The sequence below is a fragment of the Haliaeetus leucocephalus genome, unplaced genomic scaffold (genome assembly GCF_000737465.1).
Source record: "Haliaeetus leucocephalus isolate CR32 unplaced genomic scaffold, Haliaeetus_leucocephalus-4.0 Scaffold1014, whole genome shotgun sequence".
In the NCBI taxonomy this organism is placed as follows: Eukaryota; Metazoa; Chordata; class Aves; order Accipitriformes; family Accipitridae; genus Haliaeetus; species Haliaeetus leucocephalus.
Window position 1 is genome coordinate 1,134,919 of NW_010973450.1, and position 13,685 is coordinate 1,148,603.

The window sequence follows — 13,685 nt, forward strand, 5'->3', positions numbered from 1 at the left end:
TTTAATTTCTGTTCTGAGAATGAAATCTTTTTCTACTGATGAAACAGAAAGCAAGGAAAAGGATCATTTAGACTTCTTCACATTTATTTCTTGGAAGGGTTTTCTAAGAATAAGGATCATGATTTATCATCTCCCTGATTCAAAAATAAAGGCAGGCATTGTGTATTAAATAGGAGAATACACAATCTTTAGTCCCTTTTTTATTATTCTACAAACTGTTTTAATAAAGCTGGTGAAGAGGGAAATACATGAGGCAGACAATTCAGTTTTATGTATATTGACTAAAGACGAGTAATGGCTGGAGATCCACCAAGCCAGCCTGGGGACAGGGATAGAAGGGTTAATAAATGCTGTGGTGTTATGACCTGATGAGGCAGAGTCAAATCTCTGCTGATGAATTCTAGTAATGCTACACGGCCTATAATTACCAAGCAATGCAAGTAACGAGCGCAGAAAGGCAATAATGAACAGGGGAGTTTGGAGAAATAATTTAGATTACAGCTCTGAAAATATGTGAGTCCCTTAAATTCCAGCTGCTTGGCTGTCTGGCTTCTGCAGTTCTGTACCCTGGAATGAGGCAGTTTTAAATGGACTCCTCTTCATTTACAGCTGTGGTTTTGATCTGTTCTGTATAGATAGAGGTCCATAAATGAAACAAGATGGTAGTTCTCAGTCCAGAAAGAAGCTTAAGTTGTGATATGGTGTTGGTTTTGTTGCAGTTGAACTGCTCAAAACCGCTGCATGAGCTGTGTCCCCCCGTGTGTGACATGCACAGTGCAGGTGAGCTGCAATCTGGATGTTTTTGCCAATAGTTGACCCAGCGTATCAATTTCAGTGTAGAAACGGCGTGGATTTAATGCTGGTGAACAGCATGTGCCTGCCAGCACCGATAAAGGAGGCGAGTTGTCTGCAGGGCAGGCTCCTTTAATTTGCATCTTATTTTCAGTCTAAATTTCCCGGGCAGGAGAGCTTGCGGTGTGCCCAGTGGGTCCCTCGGCGGCCCCCTGCCCCGGCCGGTGACAGCAGCCTGTGAACAGAGTTCCCAGCTTTTTTGTGTTGCTGTTCTCACAGGAAGGAGCTGGGGAAGAGCACAGAGCTGCCATACTGCAAACTCATCACAGAGATCGGGTGATATTTATAGAAATATTTTTTGTGGAGGAAGATTGATGGGGAGAAGAAAAAAGCCTATCTGCCAACACTGCGACATTCCTTGAATTTACATTTATTTCTCCAAGCTGATTTGGGGAGAAGAAACAGTATACAGTTTTTAAAAAGGAACAAATGCATTTTGACACATCTAATTTAATGTTTTAAATTTTTTTATTTTTTAAATCAGCCTGGTTTGCTTGGCTTGTAGCACTTCTAATTTTTCATAATTTTCAACAAATTAAAACTAATATTAGAATAGGAAGAATACCATCTGTCACCTCATATTCCTTACAATTAGATTTGTGGTTCATTTTGGTTGAAGCACCCCCCCCGAGCTTTATTTGTCAGCTTCTTTCATAAGCTAGAGATGTGCCTATGAAAGGTGTACTTATGTATGAGACTGTCTGTCAGGTCTTTGATATCAATTTGACTGCAGTTTGTTGATTCAGAGAGTTAATAAATAGCTCAAAATTATTCTACAAAAGATCTTCATGACATGTCATTAGCTGAACCAAGAAGAAAGGTGGGAAATGTAGTGCCGCTATTATGGTTTAAAAGGCTAAAACTAAGAAATACTAACAATAATACTAATTTTTGATGAAGCACAGTTCCTTTGTCTGAAATACTTATTTTTGTGTTGCTTGTTTTCAAAAAAACTTCATCTTTAACAACATGATAAATATTTGTTAGGAGTTGGGTGAGCTGGATCATTTCCCAGTGCATTTGAAAATGAGAGATTCATTTTGTATCCTTGAAACTTCCTCTGAAGATTTGAACTCTTTATGTAGGTCCTCTCAATACCTTTTCTTTTAAGTAGATCTTTTGTTCCTGTTATACTGCTGCAAAAATACATCTTCCCACAAGTTCACAAATAACATGGTCTGTCTGAAATGCTGCTGCTTTTTTCATTTGGGGAAAACTGCTAATTAATCTGAATGTGCTTGTCCCAGCTATAAATACGTGCTTGCCGATATACACTGTCAATGGTAAGTCGTTTAGATGACATAAATTGGTTTCATGTCATTTCACATCATGCAATGTGGCACCTGAAGTGCTAGGACGCCAGCTGCTCTCTGGAGATAGGAAGGACATATGCATTTCTAATTTTTATTTCTTTTTTTTTTTAGATGTAGAAAACGGGGTAAAATAGCTTTACAATTCAATACCATTTTCCTCTTTGTTCCAGTGTTGCAAGCAGCATTGCTGGATTTTGTTTTTTGTTTTTGTTCAAGGGAGCATAGGAAGCCAATGACTGCTTGCTAATTAGAGACCCCATTTGGCTGCATGTTTTGTTTTATTAGACTGTTTGGAGAATGTAATTAGCTATCAAGTCAGAATAAAGCTGTATATCTCCAACCATACTTAATCAAAAAATGTGCCTTGGTTGCTATTCAGTTTTGGTTTTAATCTGAGGTTATCTACCTATTGCAATTTGAGTATCTGCAGGGTCGTCCCCCCCGATTTTTTTTTTTTTTTTTTTTTTAAATCTCAGTTTGTTCTTTTAACAGGCACACTTCAAATATTCTGTAAGAACCAAGGGTGACTGGGGCAGCTTCGATGGCATTCTCAGGTGCTTTTATACTGGGTGTAGGGTTTTCAAAGTTCTCCTCATCAAAGTTAATGGAAGCAGAATTGGGGGAAGCTGTGTCCCTTGAAACATCCTTTCTGCCTTTAATTTCCAGTCATATTAATCAGGAATCTCATAAATGTGACAGTACTCTGAAAAAGTCCTGGAGAACTGACAACCTGTGATAATTGTATTTATGGATCTTACCAGACCAACACAAGGAATTCTGTCTTTGCAGAACAATTCTAGAAATACACATAAAACAACGGAGACATTTGCTATTGCATTTCACTGCCCTGACTCTCCTTAAAGTGTACAGCTATACCGGACAACAACAAACTGGGGATGGGGTGGAAATGTTGATTTCTTCCTTTTTTGCTGTGTCATCTGCTTCCCAAACAAATCACCATCTTCTTGTTTGTGGCTGCGGAGTCTGTAAAGCCCCACGGAAACCTGCTTTGGTTTTAACACAGCATTTTGTATGGCACAGCATATTTTGCCAGGTTTTAGCTGTAGTCGCAGTAGTTGCTCTCAGAGCAGACGTGACGTTCACAGTGCCCGCATTCGCTTCCGAAGTTACTGGCAGCCAGGCAGCAACAGGGGAGAGAAAGAAAACATGAGTTCTCGTTTCTGTGGCCCTAGTTTGCATCTGATGGCTGCTGTTTATCTTTGCCTTCTCTAATCAGCATGCTTTCTGGCAGCCTTATTTTTAATGTTATATAAAACAGACATCTTTCTGCTGGTGGAAATAAAATGAATGCACCCTCAGTACACTCATGCGACAGCAAGAAACAAATGTGAAATTTGTTGCTGGCTACAGCAAGATCAGGTCCCAGCGCCACACTAATGAATTTTGTTGAAGAAAACCTAGCTGAAAGATTAATTTTCCAGGTTTATGTAAAGAATATTTCATTGAAAGCTACCTTTCTGGTATTAGATAAAATACAGGATGTTAAATAAACAACGAGTTCTTTACTGTTTTTACAGTCAAAATTGTGTTTTGTGTGTGGTAGGACAGCCTATTAGTTATGCATTGTGTATGCGCACAAAGATGGAAATCTGCTGCAAGCCACTGAAAAGAATGGCAGCTTGATGTTTCAATGTGGTAGGATAATTTATATTATATGGCTTGATTATAATCAGTTCCCTAGACAGAAAATAACTTTCCTGAAAAGCCTTAGTCTATTCTAGTGTCTCCCAGTATCTCTGAGAAAACAGATTTCTTGTCCGTGTATTATATCCATTACTCCATGGATGCCCCATTTGAAATTTACATTGCATGTAAAACACCCCTACAGCTGAGACTCGTCCACACTGATGCTGGAAAACTGAGGGAGTCTGGTGACTAAAGATTACTCCAAGACAACCTGCGACTCTGCAACCACAGTCAAGTCATCTGTTTTTATAAGAAAGTTATTATCACAATAATATTAGTGAAGTGGAGCTGTTCGGCCAGGTGCTCTCACGCAGCCCCCCCTCAGTGGGAACATCGCTGGTTTGGTTGCTGAGCCCCCCTCCGTGGCTGTATATAACTCTTCTCTATAAACCAGTGAGGCTGCTCTCCAGAATCAGTTTGGGTCTTGCTGTGAATGCTGCTGACTTCCAGAGCTTCGTCCTACAATACAGAGAAGGCATTTAGCAATCAGGAGGGTCTCCAGGCAGAAGGCAGACGTCCTGCCCGTTCGTGATGACTCGGCGCTGCCTCCAGCCCCAGCAGCTTATCCCCTGCACCGTCCCTCCTCTCAGGCTTTTCTGAAACAGCAGTCACGTTCTCTGTGGTTTTTCACCTTACTTCACAGGGCTAACCAGGCTCTCAGTTCTTACGATCATCCTAGTCACTTCTTTGTGGATCTGTTCCTGTTTGAATCCTGTTTTCCAAGGAAAAGCTGTAAGTGTGGTACACTGTGCTCCCAGTGATGCTTTCCTTCTGTCTTGCCCCATGTCCTCCTACTTCTCTCTCTACCATAAGCACCTGCCTGATGGAGGCAGCAGATGCAATTGCAGGGTGTTTCCTTGAGCACTGGTGTTCAACATTCATGCTGGGACTGAACGCTGCCCTCAGGTCTTTTCCTTCCGTGGTCATAATTTACAGTATCGCCTTCACCCCAAGCTTCCAGGAAAAAAAAAAAAAAAATTTGTTTAAGAAAACAAACAAACATGAAACACTTTGTCCAAGACCTGCTATTTTACATGCCAATTCTGCTGGCATTCTGAAGAGGAGGTGTGCACTCTTGGACCTTTACTTCTAGCCTAAATGTGATGATTTTTGTTGCCTTTGTTCCTGTGTTCAGGATGAGAACCTCCTTGAGTAATTGCTGTCAGTTTTGAGACAAATTGTGATATCCTGTAATTTCTCTTCCATCCACCCAGCACCATGGCTGCCTTTCCTTCTTTCTTCTAATATTTGTTAAACTTAAGAACCTTCTACTGTTTTGTTCTTTGCAAGTGTAACTCTGCTTGTTTTTTGGCATTGTCAGTATCCTTTCACTTCGCAATACCTCCAGCACTTGTATTATTATTCTTCATAGCTCTCTCCTTTCTCCTAAGTATGTCTTCGTGCTGGCCCCTCGGTCAGTCAGTTGGACTCTGGAGCCCTCTTCAGCAGCTCTCCGCTCCCCAAGCTCCCCTTTTTGGAAGAAAATTAGAAAGCATTTTTTGCATCTTAGACTAGAATATAAAAAATGTGGAGTTTCCTCCACATGTAACTCCCTTACCTGCTGAGTTCAGTCACTACTCCCTTTAACTTCTCAAAAATTTTACCTTATGAAATATTTAATTACAGGCATGTGTTTGCTTATTTGTTTTAACTTAACTTTTCATTTAAATGCACAATCTGCTCATGATCAGGATTAATACTACTTTTTCCTTGTGATTATGTTTCTATAGATGACTCCTCTTCCTAGCATCCACCTGCAATTCCCGAGTTTTCTGTAAAGCATCTTCATCTACTCCCATCACATCTTAATTCTTTTATCTTTTATTTTCTAGACGCATTTTTAATCCTCTGATTTTCTCTCCTGTGAGCTCTGTCGGAGCTCATTTCACACAAAAATAACTTCTGTTGGGTATCCTTTCATGGCTAATGCAAGTCCCACAGATTCTGCATTCGTTGGCTGTGTTTTCTCCTCCATTTATGGAGCTATATTGCATCCCTGCTTTAGTAAATATCGTGATTTCTTCCCATGGTTTGCTATTTTTACATTGAAAAGAAGAAAGGATAAACGTCCAGCAAACTCTTCTGTTACTGCTAATTCTTCCTTCAACTTCTCTAATTCCTGGACTTCTGCCTAGCTCAGCCTTCCCTCGCTGTCCCCCCGCTTTTGGCTGCGCAGTCCATCGGCAGCGTTGGAAGGCTGGAAGCCTCCCCCGCACCCTCTGTCTCACTCCCAGCCTAGCCCCGAGCAGGATCTGCAAGCTGCGAGCTCCAGCAGACCACAGATGCTATAAATTGCCACTGAGCAATCCACCAAGCAACACAGGCCCAATCAAATTCCCTTACTGGCCTCCCTCTGCTGTGGTCAAGGATTTCCCCGTAAGAGCAAGTTCTTGCCAACCCTTCCCTTGGTTGCAGCGGCAGAAGCAACATGCGACGCTGCAGGCGCAGGCTCTGGTACGGGCAGGTTTGCTGCAGACCTGTTGTGCCCGACATCATTTTTCCATACGCGAATGGTGATGTTTCCGGTATACTTCAGACACAAACAGGAAAACCTTCCTTCCGGACATGGTAAATAACATTACCTCATCTTCTGATACTATTCTTTACAACAGTGTTTTATTATAATGGGATGTTGGACACAATACCAAGAGGTTAAGGACCTTGATCCAAGATCTGGGAGCCCTGGAGAACTGGGAGGAGTATCCACACCATCACTGCGCTGCGAGGTAGGAATCCGGCTAGGGAACTTCAAGGCCGTGAGTATGACGCATCGGGCCTTGCAGAGAAAGCTGATCCTTTTTAAAGGAATGACAGCAGAGAATTCATGTTCTCCACCATGTGGATCTACAGAATCCACCTCATGATATTATTTTGAAAATGTCTAGGTTCTGGCAGTTTTAATAACTTAATTTTCTTAATCCTTATAGAGTTCCCCTAAGGAGATTGCAAGGTTCCTTGTAGTCATGTAAATGAAAAATACTTTTTTAAATACATAAATTTAATTCTTTATCATTAGGCTGTGTGTCAGCTCAGGAACCAATCTGACAAGACGTTAAAAATACTAAGTGCCTAATGAAATGGAAATATTTGCTATGTTTTGGAGGTTATACAGATCTTAGTGACCTAATCTTGAAGTCCTTAGTGTCTGTTTATTGTACTTGGGTTGCTGATTCTTATGCCTCGATCAACCAGATCCTTTCAAGCTGATCTATTCCCCATTCTTACAAGTTTCAATAGGATGACCTTGCCTAAACTGCCTTCAGAAATTAGGTACTGAACAATTCACTAAATGGGTTTGTATCACTTGCACAGGCAGTTAAAAGGGTAGGTGTCAAGTGCTGCTGACGGTAAAGACGGCACCATGTTGGTGAGCATTTCCTCAGCTCTGGGTCCAGCTCCGTGCTGACGCCTTGCTCCTCCTCGTGGGTGGAGAAGCACATGCCAAACCTCTCCCTGTGCCAGGGTTTCCCTGGAAGGTGAACCAACCTGACTAATGGCACATTTAGGTGATTTCCAATAGGTTTTCGTTGCCAAATGGAAATTCCACTTCACCACTAAAACCTATAGAATAGAATTAGCAGTATTTATCTCTGATATTTTACTGCTGGCTGACAGTCTGCTCTTTCCCAAGGCAGGACAAGATGCCGTGGCCATGGCTAGTGTCAGTGCATGTGTTTGCACAGCACCCTCAGATCCTGCAGAAATTTTCATGTGTTCTGCTGCCTGGGTCATCTGGGTTTTGAAGGCAAAATCTGAAGGAAAAAGAAGTTGAAGGTCAGAAGAAGAAGTGGCTGTGCCTTAGTCCATGTGTTAACAGCCTTTTTGTTAAGCTGCTCCTGAATTCCACGCTGCATTATCTACCAGTTGTGCAAGTGACAGTTCAATACACAGACTCTGAAAAGCCAAGATAGAACCAGGTATACTGAGGTGTTCGTAGCCTGTACCCCTAATAAACAAACCTTTTAAATAAACATTTTTGTCTACTGCCTCTATAGCACATCCCTCATAAATATATTTATAGTCCCCACTGAACCTCAAGGAAAGGACCAGAAGCACTAAACTTGAATCTGTGATTTTTCCCTGTTTTAGCTCAGTTTGGAGGTGAAAAGCTAGCACTGCCTTCTCATCTTGCTGAGACCTGTTACAAAGAAACCCCATTTAGCTCTCAACAAGCCTCTCCACAGCAACTAAGAATGCTCGGTGGTACTTAAAGCTCGATCAAGGTTGTATCAAGTGCCTACAATTTTATGTCAGTAGGTAAATCCAAAGCCTCTGATTACCAGAAGCGATAATGGCATACAGAACACTATAAACCAGACAGCACGCTGTTAAGATCCTGCAGGCGTTGAGAGTGCCATGTCCTGCAAAGACATCTCTTAGTCACGGATGAAGTGACCTGCCCATGTTCCTGCACAACACCAGGACACGAGGAAGCGGTGAGGGCAGCTCTGGGGTCTGGTTCTCATCTTCTCCCAGCAATGTGCGTAAAGAAATACCTTGATGGATTTATGGCAATATATCAAATTCTTGAGCTGTGACTCAGTGAGAGGAGATGTTTCCAGAGTAGTTGGACTACTTTTTAAAGTTGCATGCAGCGTAAGTTAAATAAGGTAAGTTAAATAGCAAATGTGTGCTCGTCAATTATCAAGTTTTAATTATAAATATGTTTTATTGAAAATACATTTAAATCCTATGCAACCTCTCAAGTCTATGGAAAATAGTCTGGCATTTTCAGCTTGCCTTCCACGCCTGCTTAACACAAACCATCTCTGCACCAATTTGACATGCATCCCTTTAAACTGAGGCCAGCGGGGGTCCCCATCAAATGGGACCTGCTCCTAGGCATGGCTGTCACCGAGCAGGTTCATGCTGAGCCGGGATGGGTGAGCGGGATCTCCTGGTGCAGCGAGGAGCTTCCTTCTGCTGTCATGGCCCTTCGCGAGATCTGCCGTGGGCTTCTGTGGGAGAAGGGCTAAACCCAAATGGGTTTAATCAGATGTAGCCAAGCTGAAGAAGCAGGAATTTCTGGGGAGCGGAGCTGGCAGCCTTCTGTGGTGTCACAGGAGCAGCTCTGTCCTGGCTGCGCTGGTGAGAGCAGAAGAGGAGGGAAGGGTTATGGGGGGGGGGGGGAGGATTGGGGAGGTATTTTTGTGAATTTGGTGGTAGAGGCCCATATGCCAAAATACTTACTGTAAAATCCTAGCTCCCATGAAATCAATAACGCAATTGCTCCTGTTGATTTCTGTAGACCCAGGATTTTAACTCTTTGTTTTGCCTGAAGGAAGTAATGACCTTTGATCCAGCCTAGATGAATGTTTGTAACTAAACTTTATTTTTGTCAAGTATTTCTTGACAAAACACTTCACAAAATACGTGTTAAGCTTTTCATCACCTGAACCTGACACTTTACCTCCAGAGGTAAAACGTGATGGCTTCAGAGGATATTCAGGAGGCATGGTGGTGTGACAGGACAAAACGTCAGAAAATTAATCTCTTGGCAGATTAGCCTTGATGATTTTCACAACTAATATTTTAAAGCCTGGCAGTAGACTGAATCTTACTTTGGATATGTGTCTAATTTAAAAGAATGCTTTTTAGATTTTGCTTTTGTAACATTACCGTACGTAGACGCGGTTGCAGTGCCGGGGAGGGACACAGGTAGGCATGCTCGTACATCCGCTCCTACGCAAGTTTCTTTTTGTGACATCTCTTCAGTGACATTAATGGACTGTACTGTGCTGCTACAGATCAACTGCCTTCAGTTGCCTGTAAAATAACCTTAAACAATTGGAAGAACAAAAAGGGAACAAATGAGGTAGCAAGCAGCAATCAGCAAGCACAGGCTGCCTCATTGTTTTTTTTTAGTTTTAATTGTTGCTCAAAGCAAAAGTTGTGGTGTTGAAAATTGAGACCTCAGCAGTCTTGCAGCTGAATGTAGCAAGAAAGATTTTATTTTAAGAAAGGCATGTTTAATTGTTTCTAAAATGTTTTAAAGGTTATAAAAGTCTCCAGACAATAATGCTATTCCAAAATGCACTACGAATGCCAAAAAAAAGCCCAGTGAGGTTGGTTTACTATGCTTAAAGCTTTATGGAAAAATCTTTCACTTTCAACTTAATAAAAACCAAGCATATCTTAATAAAAAATGGGTACATAAGGCAGAAGGGTGTACTAGTTTGCTAATATTCTCTCTCACTGTATAACAAAGCACATCTTCCTTTATACAAATTCCTGCTTCAGTGTAACAGGGAACTGTCGGAGAGCAACACAAGAGAATAACACATACACAGAGGACTATTTTGTATTAGAAATAACAGTTTAAGAAAACTTATTATCCCTTTTACAATATTAAAAATGAAATTATTTGTAGCACTTCTCATTTTCAAATTAAAATGTATTTTTTGTTAAAGAGCATTTTAATAGAGATTTTGTCTGTTTGGAATAAAAAAAATTAAGCCCCAATATTTCTAGTAGGCCATTTCCAACATTTGAAATGAAACAAGTTTTTTTTTCCCCATTGAAAGAGTGGTGTTTAGGCAGCATTAGACTTATCTAAAATACCTTACACTTCCTGTGAAGTCTCAGAACTGTAGTCACATTTTTTTCATAATTCATAGGTTATTAAAAAACATTCCAAAGAAGATTTCCATTACTGATTCTCATAAAGCTAAAATTTCTATTCCTGTCATAAAAATTTTGAATTATAATTAGGACAAAAGTGTGGTGAATTTTTTTTTGTAGTATCATTTAATTTAAATGGTGTTGACTTAAAATCCTGCTGAGAAAGATTCTAATTGTTATGGCTCTTTATAATATAAACAATCCTTAAGTATGTGTGTAAGAGACAGGGGTTTTACGTAAGTTGTGGTTGCTTCTGGAGTGCTTGTTCATTTACATGTAAAGGAAAATTCTATCAAGTTCATTGTAAATACTGTTGTAACTAATTTTAATATTACTGGAAATAATACTTGTTGAATGAAACTTTGGTTTATGACTGTGCTTTCTTCAGACATAAAGAAAATCAGTATGAACAAAAGTCTTAAATTTCTTTTATGATGACATGTATAGTTGATTTATGTGTAATTCACCATGAAATACTGGCTCATGGTTCAAATTAAGTTTAAAATTATTTAGGACTAAGAATAGTTTAAGAAATAAAGAAGTTTCTTGAAACTAAAGAACCTAGTAGTCACAGATAAAACAATGTACAAAGCAGAGAAAATGCATTGGGAATCAATTGCAAATCAAATTATTTAAATAAAACATCATTCTTAGCAGCTCAAAATTGTTGGCTTAGAAGAGTATTGAATCCATACTTTCTCCAAAGCTGGACTTCTGCCAAAATCAGTTTAGATGCACGTGTGCAAGTGAAGGTTAGGCCAGATGATATGCAGAGGTCCCTTCTGACCTTGACTTTTTCTATGATTCTAAATTCTCGTGGCTAAAACCAGGAATTGCATCTCTCAGGACTTTTTTTGTGATGATTACTGTCTGGAACCAAAGGTTGCATGTAGTGAAATGCTGCATAAAGATTAAGAAGCTGAGGGTGACCTGCCGTAAAACAAACACACAAACCAACAAACCTAACCCCCACATCTTGCAAGACATCAGTCACTTGTCCTTGTAAATCATTATTGTGATTTTAGGGTGGGACACTGGCATAGCCTCAGCCCTTGTCTCGTATGGCTGACCAGGGGTTTAAAAAAGAGCAGGAAAAATATTTTTTGGTTTTGTTTTTTTTTATTTTAAAGCTGCATTGGAGCCAGATCTCTCTGCTTAACATATGCTGCATCAAGACCCTGGACAAGTGGATTTGAGCATTCAGCTGGCATCTTGCTTGCCAGTCACCCACCTGCCTGTGAGAACACTGAGAGACTGTGGAGCGGCTGGTAAATATGATTGCTTTTTTAGACCTGACATTAGGAAGCATTTCTTTACTGAGAGGGTGGTCAAACACTGGGACAGGCTTCCTTGAGAGGTGGTCGATGCCCAAAGCCTGTCAGTGCTTAAGAGGCATTTCGACAATGCCCTTAGAAACACACTTTAACTTTTGGTCATCCCTGAAGTGGACTAGATGATCGTTGTAGGTTCCTTCCAACTGAAATATTCTATTCTACTCTATTCTATTCTTCCTTCTCTTAAGTGATACCTACCCAAGTTAAGGGGGATGTGTTTTTGTTTAATTCTATCACTGAATACTACTTTCCAACATGTACATGAGCTTGTGATCCTTCATGCTTTGCAGCCTTTCTCCTGACTTCAGTGGTATGACTGTCAAATGAGTATGTGAAGCAACTACAGCAGATGGGTCCAGGCTGTGAAAATATGGACTCATGATTTGAGCACTGGTAGCAGGACATGGAGCACCACACTCATTCTTCTACTGGTCATGACTTGTTATAAGTGATAAAAATTAAAATTCTCATCTGTGTATCCTCAGCCTGAAAAATTACTCTTGTATGAAACAACATTCAAGGACTACTACACCATTTCCAGATGTAGTAGTAAATGCATATGTGCTTAAAGTCGTATCAGTACTGATTAAGCATATCAGCAAAATTATTTTCTTTGCCTCTTGAAAGTTTCATGGAAGAATCACTAAGGTAGTCTTGCCTTGCAAAACAAAAAGTAGGCAAAAACATATTTTACACAGACCTTCAGGGGTCAAAATATTTTATTTTTCTATTTGAGACTGGTATAATTAAGAAGTGAAAGCATTTATAATTCTAGTGCTCATAAGGCAGGATTTACTAGCAGCTGGGACTATAAATTTAAAAGAAAGTTAATGTTACACAGGCCTAGTTTTAATAGATGTAATACAGGGATGTAATAAAATAATGTTGGGGACCCTTTGTGTTGCTAGTGATAATAGTGAGAGTTGCACAGAGCTTTAAAAAGGGACAACTTAATGTAAATCTTCTTTGGCCTGTAGGAATGTCTCAGACTTGTAAAAACAAAATAGCATTCCAGTCAATAGAGAACACCTCAGCTACTGTAAATTGTTAGAAAACGTTGCTGTCCTGGAAGAAATGCCTGAAATGCATGAAATGCTATTCACACCTATGGTTATGGCAAAAATAAAGATGGCTTATTGGGAAGAATGTGTAGTAGACTAAAACCGTGTTTAAGTCAAGAACAGAAAAAAGAAAGGCATTTGTTTTATGCATAGGGTTTATTAGGTGTTATATTAAACTTAGGCAGACTGTCATGCTACTCTAAACATCTCAGAAAGGGCTGAAGATAAAACTTGAGGACTGATGCAGAGTATTTGGAAGGCTAAATATGGTTGAAATAAAGGACAAAATTCCTAAAAATTATTTCCATGTATAAAAGCCTACTCCAGACAGCTTCATTCTACTAAAATTGCTAGTGAAGACAGCTAGGCGATAGTCAGATTTTAGCTATGGACATACTGAATCAGCCTGCTGGCCTACACATTTGACCTCCGACTAATTCTCAAGAAATTGCCCTGGCTAATTCTTCCTCTTCCATTCTTTGTCTCCTTTCAGGGCACTCTGTGGGGTTGAACAAGGGCAGCAGAGGCTGTGTGGGTGAGAGGTGGAAGCAGCCGGTGCTGCAGCACACTGAACCCCCTTCCCTGCGGGGCAGGCAGTCCGCCCTCCAGCTGGCTTGTGCTTTACCAACACCTAAGGATGCCCTGGAGCACAGAGTATGCAATAACTGAACGCCTTCACTGACCGATAAATAAACTCAGGAAGGCAGCTGATCTAATAATACATGTTAAACACCATGAAAAGTGGAAGAGGAACTGTGAGTATCAACAGTTCCTTGGGAAGTACCATGACAGGATCT